The sequence below is a fragment of the Mustelus asterias genome, chromosome 18 (assembly GCF_964213995.1).
Source record: "Mustelus asterias chromosome 18, sMusAst1.hap1.1, whole genome shotgun sequence".
Lineage (NCBI taxonomy): Eukaryota > Metazoa > Chordata > Chondrichthyes > Carcharhiniformes > Triakidae > Mustelus > Mustelus asterias.
Genome location: NC_135818.1, coordinates 31,711,403 through 31,724,376, shown reverse-complemented (window position 1 = coordinate 31,724,376; position 12,974 = coordinate 31,711,403). Strand labels below are relative to the sequence as shown.

At 45.1% G+C, this 12,974-nt stretch overlaps 1 protein-coding gene across 7 annotated transcripts in view; it reads right to left on the bottom strand.

Moving 5' to 3' along the window:
* The window catches only part of g2e3 (G2/M-phase specific E3 ubiquitin protein ligase), a 328,981-nt gene that overhangs the window by 154,594 nt on the left and 161,413 nt on the right, over window positions 1-12,974 (bottom strand). The window lies entirely within an intron of this gene.

The following is a 12,974-nucleotide window of genomic DNA, read 5'->3' as shown; positions in this document are numbered from 1 at the left end:
TGGACCGTTTTTGATAAAATATAGATTAAGGGTGATTTGACAAAGGTATTAAAATGATGTAAAGATAGGATAGAAAATATAAAAGACTTTTGCCTATGATGGAGGGTGAGGGAAGCGAGAATAAGAGGATGTTAGAAATAGACTATGGCCAGGATTTTATGGTCCGGCCGCAGTATGACTTCTGCCACATTTAAATCTCCAGTCAGTTCAATTGGACAGTAATATTTCACCAGACAGGAGGCGTTGTAAAATCCTGATCTATATGTCAGAGGAATAATCACAAGAGAAAGGTATTTATTACAATATCACAGAATTGTTATGGTGCCCAAGGCTATTGCCCATCGTGTCTCTACTGGAGTTCCAAAATGAGCAACTCTACTAGTTCCATTCCCCTGCCTTCTCCCCATAACTCTGCACATTCTTCTTCTTGAATGCTTCAGCTGAAGCTGCCTCCACCACACTTCGGCAAGGCATTCCAAACTTTAACCACTTTCTGCATAAAAACATTTCCCCTCATATCACTTTTGCTTCTTCTATTAATTACTTTAAATTCATGCCTCTCATTCGTTTCATGAATGGGAGCAAGGTAGAAACATAGAAAATAGAAACAGGGGCCGGCCATTCAGCCCTTCAAGCCTGCTGATCATGGCTGACTATCCAAATCAATAGCTTGATCCTGTCTCCCCGCCCCCGCCACCGCCACCACCATATCCTTTGAACACCTTTGCCCCCAAAGCTATTTCTAACTGCTCCTTGAAAACAATGTTTTGGCCTCACACGCTTTCTATGATAGCGAATTCTATAGGCTTGTCACTCCCTGGGTGAAGAAATTTCTCCTGATCTCAGTTCTAAAGGTTTATTCTGTATCCTTGGACTATGATCCCTAGTTCTGGACACGCCCACCATCAGGAAAATCCTTCCTCCAGCTACCATTTTTTCTGCCAACATTTCAGGCCAATTTATCCCACCCAGATCATTCTTACCCCCATTGAAATTGGCTGTGTCCTAGTTAATTTTTCTCACCTTGGACTGTTCTTTGTCCTTTTCCATAGTCAGCTTAAATCTTATGATACAATAATCACTGTCCTCTAAGTATTTTCCTATTGACACTTGATCTACTTGGCCCACCTCATTTCCAAGAACCAGATCTAACACAGCCTTCCTCATTGAACTAGTCACAATTATGAAAGCATGTTTTTAATCTCCTTTTGAACCTGTACCAACTTTGGTGGGTTAAGCCTATAAGGATGTTGCTTAATTGGAATAGCATTTCCTACATCAACATCATGCATAATTATTTTAATGCTTCCCAGTTTATTCCCACATATCTCTCCATGTGATTCAGGTCATTTTGATTTTCCTCCAGAAGTTAACTCAACAATTTATTCCAACTTCTGATAACTTCCTCATTATGCAGTTTAATTTGAGGAATGTCAAATTCAGACTCATCTGGATTTGGTTCTTCTCTGAGTTGTAACCACTAACACATCCTACTTCTGCTTTCCTTCCCGACCAACATATTGTTTGAGCATATTCAAAAGACACACTGAGTTTCCCTTCTATCAGACATACTTATCAAATAATTCACCTCGCTCATAGAACAGTACAGCACAGAACAGGCCCTTCGGCCCACGATGTTGTGCCGAGCTTTATCTGAAACCAAGATCAAGCTATCCCACTCCCTATCATCCTGGTGTGCTCCATGTGCCTATCCAATAACCGCTGAAATGTTCCTAAAGTGTCTGACTCCACTATCACTGCAGGCAGTCCATTCCACACCCCAACCACTCTCTGCGTAAAGAACATACCTCTGGTATCCTTCCTATATCTCCCACCACGAACCCTATAGTTATGCCCCCTTGTAATAGCTCCATCCACCCGAGGAAATAGTCTTTGAACGTTCACTCTATCTATCCCCTTCATCATTTTATAAACCTCTATTAAGTCTCCCCTCAGCCTCCTCTGCTCCAGAGAGAACAGCCCTAGCTCCCTCAACCTTTCCTCATAAGACCTACCCTCCAAACCAGGCAGCATCCTGGTAAATCTCCTCTGCACTCTTTCCAGCGCTTCCACATCCTTCTTATAGTGAGGTGACCAGAACTGCACACAATATTCCAAATGTGGTCTCACCAAGGTCCTGTACAGTTGCAGCATAACCCCACGGCACTTAAACTCCAACCCCCTGTTAATAAAAGCTAACACACTATAGGCCTTCTTCACAGCTCTACCCACTTGAGTGGCAACCTTTAGAGATCTGTGGATATGGACCCCAAGATCTCTCTGTTCCTCCACAGTCTTCAGAACCCTACCTTTGACCCTGTAATCCACATTTAAATTAGTCCTACCAAAATGAATCACCTCACATTTATCAGGGTTAAACTCCATTCGCCATTTTTCAGCCCAGCTTTGCATCCCATCTATGTCTCTTTGCAGCCTACAACAGCTCTCCACCTCATCCACTACTCCACCAATCTTGGTGTCATCAGCAAATTTACTGATCCACCCTTCAGCCCCCTCCACCAAGTCATTAATAAAAATCACAAAGAGCAGAGGACCAAGCACTGATCCCTGTGGCACTCCGCTAGCAACCTGCCTCCAGTCCGAAAATTGGCAAACTTGGCTAACACCGCTCGACAATCACCAGGCAAGACTGTTCTCTTCCTGTTGGGGAGCACTTCAGTGGTCACGGGCATTCGGCCTCTGATATTCGGGTAAGCGTTCTCCAAGGTGGCCTTCGCGACACACGACGGCGCAGAGTCGCTGAGCAGAAACTGATAGCCAAGTTCCGCACACACGAGGACGGCCTCAACCGGGACATTGGGTTCATGGCACACTATCTGTAACCCCCACAGAGTTTCACTGGCTGTCTTGTCTGGAGACAATACACATCTTTTTAGCCTGTCTTGATGCTCTCTCCACTCACATTGTTTTGTTTCTTAAAGACTTGATTAGTTGTAAGTATTCGCATTCCAACCATTATTCATGTAAATTGAGTTTGTGTCTTTATATGCTCTGTTTGTGAACAGAATTCCCACTCACCTGAAGAAGGGGCTTGCAGCTCCGAAAGCTTGTGTGGCTTTTGCTACCAAATAAACCTGTTGGACTTTAACCTGGTGTTGTTAAACCTCTTACCACATAATCCCACCCAGGCCCTACCCCCATATCCCTACACATTTACCCACTAATCCCTCTAACCTACGCATCTCAGGACACTAAGGGCAATTTTTAGCATGGCCAATCAACCTAACCCGCACATCTTTGGACTGTGGGAGGAAACCGGAGCATCCGGAGGAAACCCACGCAGACACGAGGAGAATGTCAAGAAGCCAATTTTGTATCCATTTAGCTACCTCACCCTGGATCCCGTGAGATTTAATCTTATACAACAACCTACCATGCGATACCTTGTCAAAGGCCTTGCTAAAGTCCATGTAGACAACATCAGCTGCACTGCCCTCATCTACCTTCTTGGTTACCCCTTCAAAAAACTCAATCAAATTTGTGAAACATGATTTTCCACTCACAAAGCCATGCTGACTGTCCCTAATCAGTCCTTGTATCTCTAAATGCCTGTAGATCCTGTCTCTCAAAATACCTTACTCACCACAGATGTGAGGCTCACTGGCCTGTAGTTCCCAGGCTTTTCCCTGCAGCCAATTTTAAACAAAGGCACAACATTTGCCACCCTCCAATCTTCAGGCACCTCACCTGTCACTATCGATGATTCAAGTACCTCTGCTGGGGACCCACAATTTCTTCCCGAGCCCCCCACAATGTCCTGGCTTACACTTCATCAGGTCCCAGGGATTTATCTATCTTGATGCACTTTAAAACTTCCAGCACCTCCTTTTCTGTAATACGTACACTCCTCAAGACAACACTATTTATTTCCCTGACATCCATGCATTTCTCAACAGTAAATACTGATGAGAAATATTCATTTAGGATCTCACCCATCTCTTGTGGACCTGCACATGTTGATCCTTAAGAGGTCCTACTCTCTCCCTCGTTACTCTTTTGACCTTTATATATTTGTAGAAGTTCTTTGGATTCTCTTTTGCCTTATCTGCCAAAACAATCTTGTGTCCTCTTTGCCCTCCCGATTTCTCTCTTAACTCTACTTCTACATCCCCTATACTCTTCAAGGGATTCGCTTGATCCCAGCTGCCTATGCATGTCATGTGCTTCCTTCTTCTTCTTGACCAGGGCCTCAATATCCTGAGTCATCCAGAGTTCCCTACTTCTACCAGCCTTGCCCTTCACTCTAAGAGGAATGTGCTTACCCTGAATCCTGGTTAACACACTTTTGAAAGCCTCCCACTTACCAGAAGTCCCTTTGCCTTCCCACAGACTCCCCCATTTAACTGTTGAAAGTTCCTGCCTGATCCCATCAAAATTGGCCTTCCCCCAATTTAGAATTTTAACTTTTGGGCCACACCTATCATTCTCCATAGCTATCTTAAAACTAATAGACTTATGGCCACTGGTTCCAAAGTGATCCCTCACTAACACTTCTGTCACCTGCCCTTCCTTACTTCCCAAGAGGAGGTCAAGTTTTGCCCCCTCTCTAGTCGGGCCATCCATATACTGAATGAGAAATTCCTCCTGAATACACTCAACACATTTCTCTCCATCCAACCCTCTAATACTATGGCTGTCTCAGTCAATGTTGGGAAAGATAAAATCTCCTGCTATTACCACCCTATTTTTCTTGGAGCTATCTGTAATCTCCTTACATATTTGCTCCTCAATTTCCTGCTGACTATTTGAGGGCCTATAGTATAACCCTATCAAAGTGATTCCCCCCTTCTTATTTCTCAGTTCTGCCCATATAGACTCAGTGGACGAACCCTCGGATATATCCCCTTTCAGTACTGCCTTCATATTTTCCTTAATCAAAAGTGCAACTCCCCCTCCTCTCTTACCTCCTGTTCTATCTTTCCAATAGCATCTGTACCCTGGAACATTGAGCTGCCAGTCCTGTGCCTCCCTTAGCCATGTTTCAGTAATTGCTATAATATCCCATTCCCACGTACCCATCCATGCCCTGAGTTCATCTGCCTTGCCTGTCAGGCCTCTTGCATTGAAATAAGTGCAGTTTAATGTGGATTTCCCTTGCTCTCTGTTTTGCTTTTGCCTGACCTATCTGGTACTAGGATAACTGACACTGCTTTACTACTTAATGTGCTCTCTTTAATTTCTGTGCTGTCCTCAACCTTCTCTTCTGTCTCCCTACTGCTTTGGTTCCTATTCCCCCTGCAAAACTAGTTTAAACCCTCCCGAGTGGCTCTAGCAAATCTCCCCGCCAGGATGTTAGTCCCCCTCCAGGATGTTAGTCCCCCTCCAGTTCAGGTGTAACCTGTCCCTCTTGAACAGGTCACCCTTTCCCCAGAAGAGATCCCAATGATCCAAAAATCTAAATCTCTGCCCCCTGCACCAGCTCTCAAGCCACACATTCATCTGCCTAATCTTCCTATTCCTACTCTCACTAGCACGTGGCACCGGTAGTAATCCAGAAATTACTACTTTCGAGGCCCTGCACTTTAGCCTTTTGCCTAACTCTCTATATTCACACTTCAGTCCCTCATCCCTTTTCCTACCTATGTCATTGGTCCCAATATGTGCAACAACCTCTGGCTGCTCACCTTCCCCACTTAATGAACTTCTGCACTAAATTGGGAATTTAGTACTACTTGTTTGGATGATAAGCAGCAACATAAATTACTGGGTCAAATGGCCTGTTGCAATTCAAACGACATATTAATTTAGCACAGTATAATACAACAGAATCCAATCCTTGAAGCCTTGAGAGAAATCTTTGTAACCTCACTGGCTACAGGGGAGGCCCCAGAAGATTGGAGGATAGCCAATGTTGTTCCATATTACACCTTAATATGCAACGGTCTTAGAACATAGAACATAGAACATTACAGCGCAGAACAGGCCCTTCGGCCCACGATGTTGCACCGACCAGTTAAAAAAAGAAAAAAAACTGTGACCCTCCAACCTAAACCAATTTCTTTTCGTCCATGAACCTATCTACGGATCTCTTAAACGCCCCCAAACTAGGCGCATTTACTACTGATGCTGGCAGGGCATTCCAATCCCTCACCACCCTCTGGGTAAAGAACCTACCCCTGACATCGGTTCTATAACTACCCCCCCTCAATTTAAAGCCATGCCCCCTCGTGCTGGATTTCTCCATCAGAGGAAAAAGGCTATCACTATCCACCCTATCTAAACCTCTAATCATCTTATATGTTTCAATAAGATCCCCTCTTAGCCGCCGCCTTTCCAGCGAAAACAATCCCAAATCCCTCAGCCTCTCCTCATAGGATCTCCCCTCCATACCAGGCAGCATCCTGGTAAACCTCCTCTGCACCCTCTCCAAAGCCTCCACATCCTTCCTGTAATGTGGGGACCAGAACTGCACACAGTACTCCAAGTGCGGCCGCACCAGAGTTGTGTACAGTTGCAACATAACGCTACGACTCCTAAATTCAATCCCCCTACCAATAAACGCCAAGACACCATATGCCTTCTTAACAACCTTATCTACTTGATTCCCAACTTTCAGGGATCTATGCACACATACACCTAGATCCCTCTGCTCCTCCACACTATTCAAAGTCCTCCCGTTAGCCCTATACTCAACACATCTGTTATTCCTACCAAAGTGAATTACCTCACACTTCTCCGCATTAAACTCCATCCGCCACCTCTCGGCCCAACTTTGCAACCTGTCTAAGTCTTCCTGCAAACTACGACACCCTTCCTCACTGTCTACCACACCACCGACTTTGGTGTCATCAGCAAATTTGCTAATCCACCCAACTATACCCTCATCCAGATCATTAATAAATATTACAAACAGCAGTGGCCCCAAAACAGATCCCTGAGGTACACCACTTGTAACCGCACTCCATGATGAATATTTACTATCAACCACCACCCTCTGTTTCCTATCCGCTAGCCAATTCATTTCCTGATTAAGACATCATTTTTATAAAGTGCTAGCATTCCAGGATGCACTCAGATTCTTCTTCCATGTATGCTTTTTGATACAACTGTTTGATCTCTATCTTTCTGTTGTAGTTCTGTCAACTTTCCTGAAATAAAAATATCCACATCATCCTCCACCTATTCTTGTGCTTTTCCAACTACCTGATCTAAAATTGTTTCTCATTGATCCACTGGAGCAAGCTGAGAGGGGTGATTGAAGGCAGCAGTGCTGGTGAGAGATTAATTGAATTGTTTATTTATTTAATTAGTCAGCTAGCGTGTGCATTTTTTTGGCCTTTACTTTAACAGCAGTTTTTCAAGTTTAAAGTGAAAACAAGAAGTGGGCAGCAAAGGAGTCTGGGAAGGGTTTTTTAAGCGCGTGAAGTATAAAAGGTAGGCTGCAGTATACAGCGGGCAGCGTCGGGAGCGGGCAGTGGAGTGTGTGGGAAGCAGAGTGTGAGCTATAAGACTTTTGGCTCACAGGGCCTAGGCTGAAAGGGTGAGTAGGGGTGAGTTGAATTCATCTTTGCACTTTCTACCTGGTACTGGCAAGGTATCTAGAGGGGATGGGTGTGCAGGCAGTGCAATGTTCCTCTTGCACTATGTTTGAGGTGAGGGACGACGACAGTGTCCCTACTGATTACACCTGTGGGAAGTGCACCCATCTGCAGCTCCTCCAAAACCGTGTTAGGGAACTGGAGCTGGAGTTGGATGAACTTAGGATCATCAGGGACGCAGAGATGGCCATAGACACAAGCTTTAGGAATACAGTTACTCCGAGGATTGAAAACAGATGGGTGACGGTGAGAGGGGCTGGGAGGAAGCAGTCCGTGCCCGGATCCCCGGTGGTCGTCCCCCTTAGCAACAAGTATTCCGCTTTGGATACGGTTGAGGGGGATGACATACCAGTGGGGAGCCGCAGTGAGAGGATCTCCAGCACTGTGTCCGTCTCTGTGGCTCGGGAGGGAAAGGGGGAGAGCGGGAGGGCGATAGTTATTGGGGACTCGTTAGTTAGAGGGATAGATAGGAGGTTCTGTGGCAGCAAAAGAGACTCACGGATGGTATGTTGCCTACCGGATGCCAAGGTCCGTGATGTCTCAGACCGTGTTTTCCAGATTCTGAAGGGGGAGGGGAAACAGTCACAAGTCGTGGTGCACATTGGTACCAATGACATAGGTAAGAGAAGGGACGGGGATTTAAAGCAGGAATTTCTGGAGCTGGGCTGGAAGCTGAGAGCCAAGACGAAACATGTGGTCATCTCTGGTACGTTGCCGGTACCACGTGATAGCGAGTTGAGGAACAGGGAGAGAGTGCAGTTAAATATGTGGTTGCAGGGATGGTGTAGGAGGGAGGGTTTCAGATACGTGGATAATTGGAACACGTTCTGGGGAAGGTGGGACCTCTATAAACAGGACGGGGTGCACCTGAACCTGAGGGGCACCAATATCCTCGGAGGGAAATTTGTTACGGCTCTTCAGGGGGGTTTAAACTAATTTGTCAGGGGAGTGGGAAAGGGAGTTGTAGTCCAGAAGTCAGTGAGGGTGGTGAGGTATTGGGGAAGGTATCAGGGTCAAGGGTGGGTACTGGTAGACAGGAAGGTGGGTTGAAGTGTGTCTACTTCAATGCAAGGAGCATCCGGAACAAGGTAGATGAACTTGGGGCGTGGATTGGTACTTGGGACTACGATGTTGTGGCCATTACGGAGACGTGGGTAGAACAAGGACAGGAATGGTTGTTGGACCTTCCGGGGTATAGATGTTTCACTAAGTGTAGGGAAGCTGGTAAAAGAGGTGGAGGAGTGGCATTGTTAATCAAGGATAGTTTAATGGCTGCGGAAAGGCACTTCGTGGGGGATCTGCACACTGAGGTAATATGGGCTGAAGTTAGAAATAGGAAAGGAGCGGTCACGTTGCTAGGAGTTTACTATAGGCCCCCAAATAGTAATAGAGATGTGGAGGAAGAAATTGCTAAGCAGATTATGGATATGTGTGGGGGTCACAGGGTAGTTGTCATGGGGGACTTTAACTTTCCAAATATTGATTGGAACCTTTGTAGGTCAAATAGTTTGGATGGGGCAGTTTTTGTGCAGTGTGTGCGGGAGGGTTTCCTGACACAATATGTGGATGGGCCGACTAGAGGTGAGGCCACATTGGATTTGGTACTGGGAAATGAACCGGGCCAAGTGTTAGATTTGGTTGTGGGAGAGCAATTTGGAGATAGTGACCACAATTCGGTGTCTTTTGTTATTGCAATGGAGAGGGATAGGGCCGTACGGCAGGGCAAGGTTTACAATTGGGGGAGGGGTAATTATGATGCGATTAGGCAAGAATTAGGGGGCATAAGTTGGGAACAGAAACTGTCAGAGAAAGGAACTAATGAAATGTGGAATTTTTTCAAGGAACAAATACTGGATGTCCTTGATAGGTATGTTCCTGTCAGGCAGGGAGGAAATGGCCGAGTGAGGGAACCATGGTTCACAAAAGAGGTGGAATGTCTTGTGAAAAGGAAGAGGGAAGCTTATGTAGGGATGAGGAAACAAGGTTCAGATGGCTCGATTGAGGGTTACAAGTTAGCAAGGAATGAGCTGAAAAAGGGGCTTAGGAGAGCTAGGAGGGGACATGAGAAGTCCTTGGCGGGTCGGATCAAGGAAAACCCCAAGGCTTTTTACTCTTATGTGAGGAATAAAAGAATGACCAGGGTGAGGTTAGGGCCGGTCAAGGACAGTAGTGGGAACTTGTGTATGGAGTCAGTAGAGATAGGCGAGGTGATGAATGAATACTTTTCTTCAGTGTTCACCAAGGAGAGGGGCCATGTTTTTGAGGAAGAGAAGGTGTTACAGGCTAATAGGCTGGAGGAAATAGATGTTCGGAGGGAGGATGTCTTGGCAGTTTTGAATAAACTGAAGGTCGATAAGTCCCCTGGGCCTGATGAAATGTATCCTAGGATTCTGTGGGAGGCAAGGGATGAGATTGCAGAGCCTTTGGCATTGATCTTTGGGTCCTCGCTGTCCACGGGGATGGTGCCAGAGGACTGGAGAATGGCGAATGTTGTTCCTCTGTTTAAGAAAGGGAATAGAAATGACCCTGGTAATTATAGACCGGTTAGTCTTACTTCGGTGGTTGGTAAATTGATGGAAAGGGTCCTTAGGGATGGGATTTACGACCATTTAGAAAGATGCGGATTAATCCGAGATAGTCAGCACGGATTCGTGAAGGGCAAGTCGTGCCTCACAAATTTGATAGAATTTTTTGAGGAGGTAACTAAGTGTGTTGATGAAGGTAGGGCAGTTGATGTCATATACATGGATTTTAGTAAGGCGTTTGATAAGGTCCCCCATGGTCGGCTTATGATGAAAGTGAGGAGGTGTGGGATAGAGGGAAAGTTGGCCGATTGGATAGGTAACTGGCTGTCTGACCGAAGACAGAGGGTGGTGGTCGATGGAAAATTTTCGGATTGGAGGCAGGTTGCTAGCGGTGTGCCGCAGGGATCAGTGCTTGGTCCTCTGCTCTTTGTGATTTTTATTAATGACTTAGAGGAGGGGGCTGAAGGGTGGATCAGTAAATTTGCTGATGACACCAAGATTAGTGGATGAGGTGGAGGGCTGTTGTAGGCTGCAAAGAGACATAGATAGGATGCAAAGCAGGGCTGAAAAATGGCAAATGGAGTTTAACCCTGATAAATGTGAGGTGATTCGTTTTGGTAGGACTAATTTAAATGTGGATTACAGGGTCAAAGGTAGGGTTCTGAAGACTGTGGGGGAACAGAGAGATCTTGGGGTCCATATCCACAGATCTCTAAAGGTTGCCAGTCAAGTGGATAGAGCTGTGAAGAAGGCCTATAGTGTGTTAGCTTTTATTAACAGGGGGTTGGAGTTTAAGAGCCGTGGGGTTATGCTGCAACTGTACAGGACCTTGGTGAGACCACATTTGGAATATTGTGTGCAGTTCTGGTCACCTCACTATAAGAAGGATGTGGAAGCGCTGGAAAGAGTGCAGAGGAGATTTACCAGAATGCTGCCTGGTTTGGAGGGTAGGTCATATGAGGAAAGGTTGAGGGAGCTAGGGCTGTTCTCTCTGGAGCGGAGGAGGCTGAGGGGAGACTTAATAGAGGTGTATAAAATGATGAAGGGGATAGATAGAGTGAACGTTCAAAGACTATTTCCTCGGGTGGATGGAGCTATTACAAGGGGGCATAACTATAGGGTTCGTGGTGGGAGATACAGGACGGATATCAGAGGTAGGTTCTTTACGCAGAGAGTGGTTGGGGTGTGGAATGGACTGCCTGCAGTGGTAGTGGAGTCAGACACTTTAGAAACATTTAAGCGGTTATTGGATAGGCACATGGAGCACACCAGGATGATAGGGAGTGGGATAGCTTGATCTTGGTTTCAGATAAAGCTCGGCACAACATCGTGGGCCGAAGGGCCTGTTCTGTGCTGTACTGTTCTATGTTCTATGTTCTATAATTGAACTTCAACTGCTTTATCTTCACGCTTTGATTTTTCCTCTTGTCTTAACGTGTGACTTTGTGACCTTGCCACCACAGAATCAGGAAAAATCCCAGGATATATACATCCTTTAACAACTCGGTTGTTTGATTTTCCACTGGCTTTTCAACCACAATAGGCATCACCTGTGACCCAGCTCTATCGTTACAAGATAAACTGCATTACCGGACAAGATAATTTCTCTATAACTCCGACTACTACTTCACCACTCTTCAATGGACTCTCCAACCTCACCTTATATAATGAAACACTACTCTTCTCACCCTGAATTCCACATATTACCACCTTTACTACCAATACTCCTTCCAAACCACTTATCTCCTCATCTCACCATCAAATATTGACTTGTCCCTGTATCTCTCAAAATTTTAACTTCTTTTCATACTCCTCCTGGTACACACGAATAAACTTTACCCATACAAGTAAATTCTTTAAAGAGATCTTAACAATCAACCCCAGACCAGATGTACATGATTTTCCACCTATTTACTTTCAACTGGGACTTCCTTTCCCACTTTAACAAACCCCACTGGCTTATTTTGTTTTATCATGCCTGTCTTCCCAGCATTTTTCCTAAACCATCAACACCTCAACTTTGTGTGTCCTATTTTATTACAGTGAAAACATCTGAGGTTTTTTATTCCTCTTTAACCCTCATGTGTTCTCTTTTTAACCTGAGGTGCACTGTCTTTATTATCTCCCATAAGATCTTTTACCTTTGCCACCTAAGGATTTCTCTTTTCCCCCGTTTTTATCCCTCACAGGCTCAACTGATGCACCCTTCTCGCCATTTCAAACAGTGAAATCCTGTCTCTCCCTCATTGGACTTTTTTTTTTAAGGAAGGAAGGTTGTGAGATTGAAATGCACTGCCAGAGTTAGTAATTAGAAGAGACCACGTCAACATTTAAGAATAAGTTGGATTGACCCTTGTCGAGAAAGCAAATTAATGAATATAGGAACAGGGATAATCTTGGTCCTCAGGACTGATTCAAAAAAGTTGGGAATTTAGTACTACTTGTTTGGATGATAAACAGCAACATAAATTACTGGGTCAAATGGCCTGTTGCAATTCAAACGACATATTAATTTAGCACAGTATAATACAACAGAATCCAGAATCCTTGAAGCCTTGAGAGAAATCTTTGTAACCTCACTGGCTACAGGGGAGGCCCCAGAGGATTGGAGAATAGCCAATGTTGTTCCTTTGTTTAAGAAGGGTAGCAAGAATAATCCAGGTAAGCCTTACATCAATGGTAGGGAAATTATTGGAGAGGATTCTTCAAGACAGGATTTATTCCCACTTGGAAATAAATGAACGTATTAGTGAGAGACAACATGGTTTTGTGAAGGGGAGGTCATGTCTCACGAACTTGATCGAGTTTTGAGAGGAAGTGACGAAGATGATTGATGAGGAAAGGGCAGTAGATGTTGTCTACATGGACTTCAGTAAGGCCTTTGACAAGG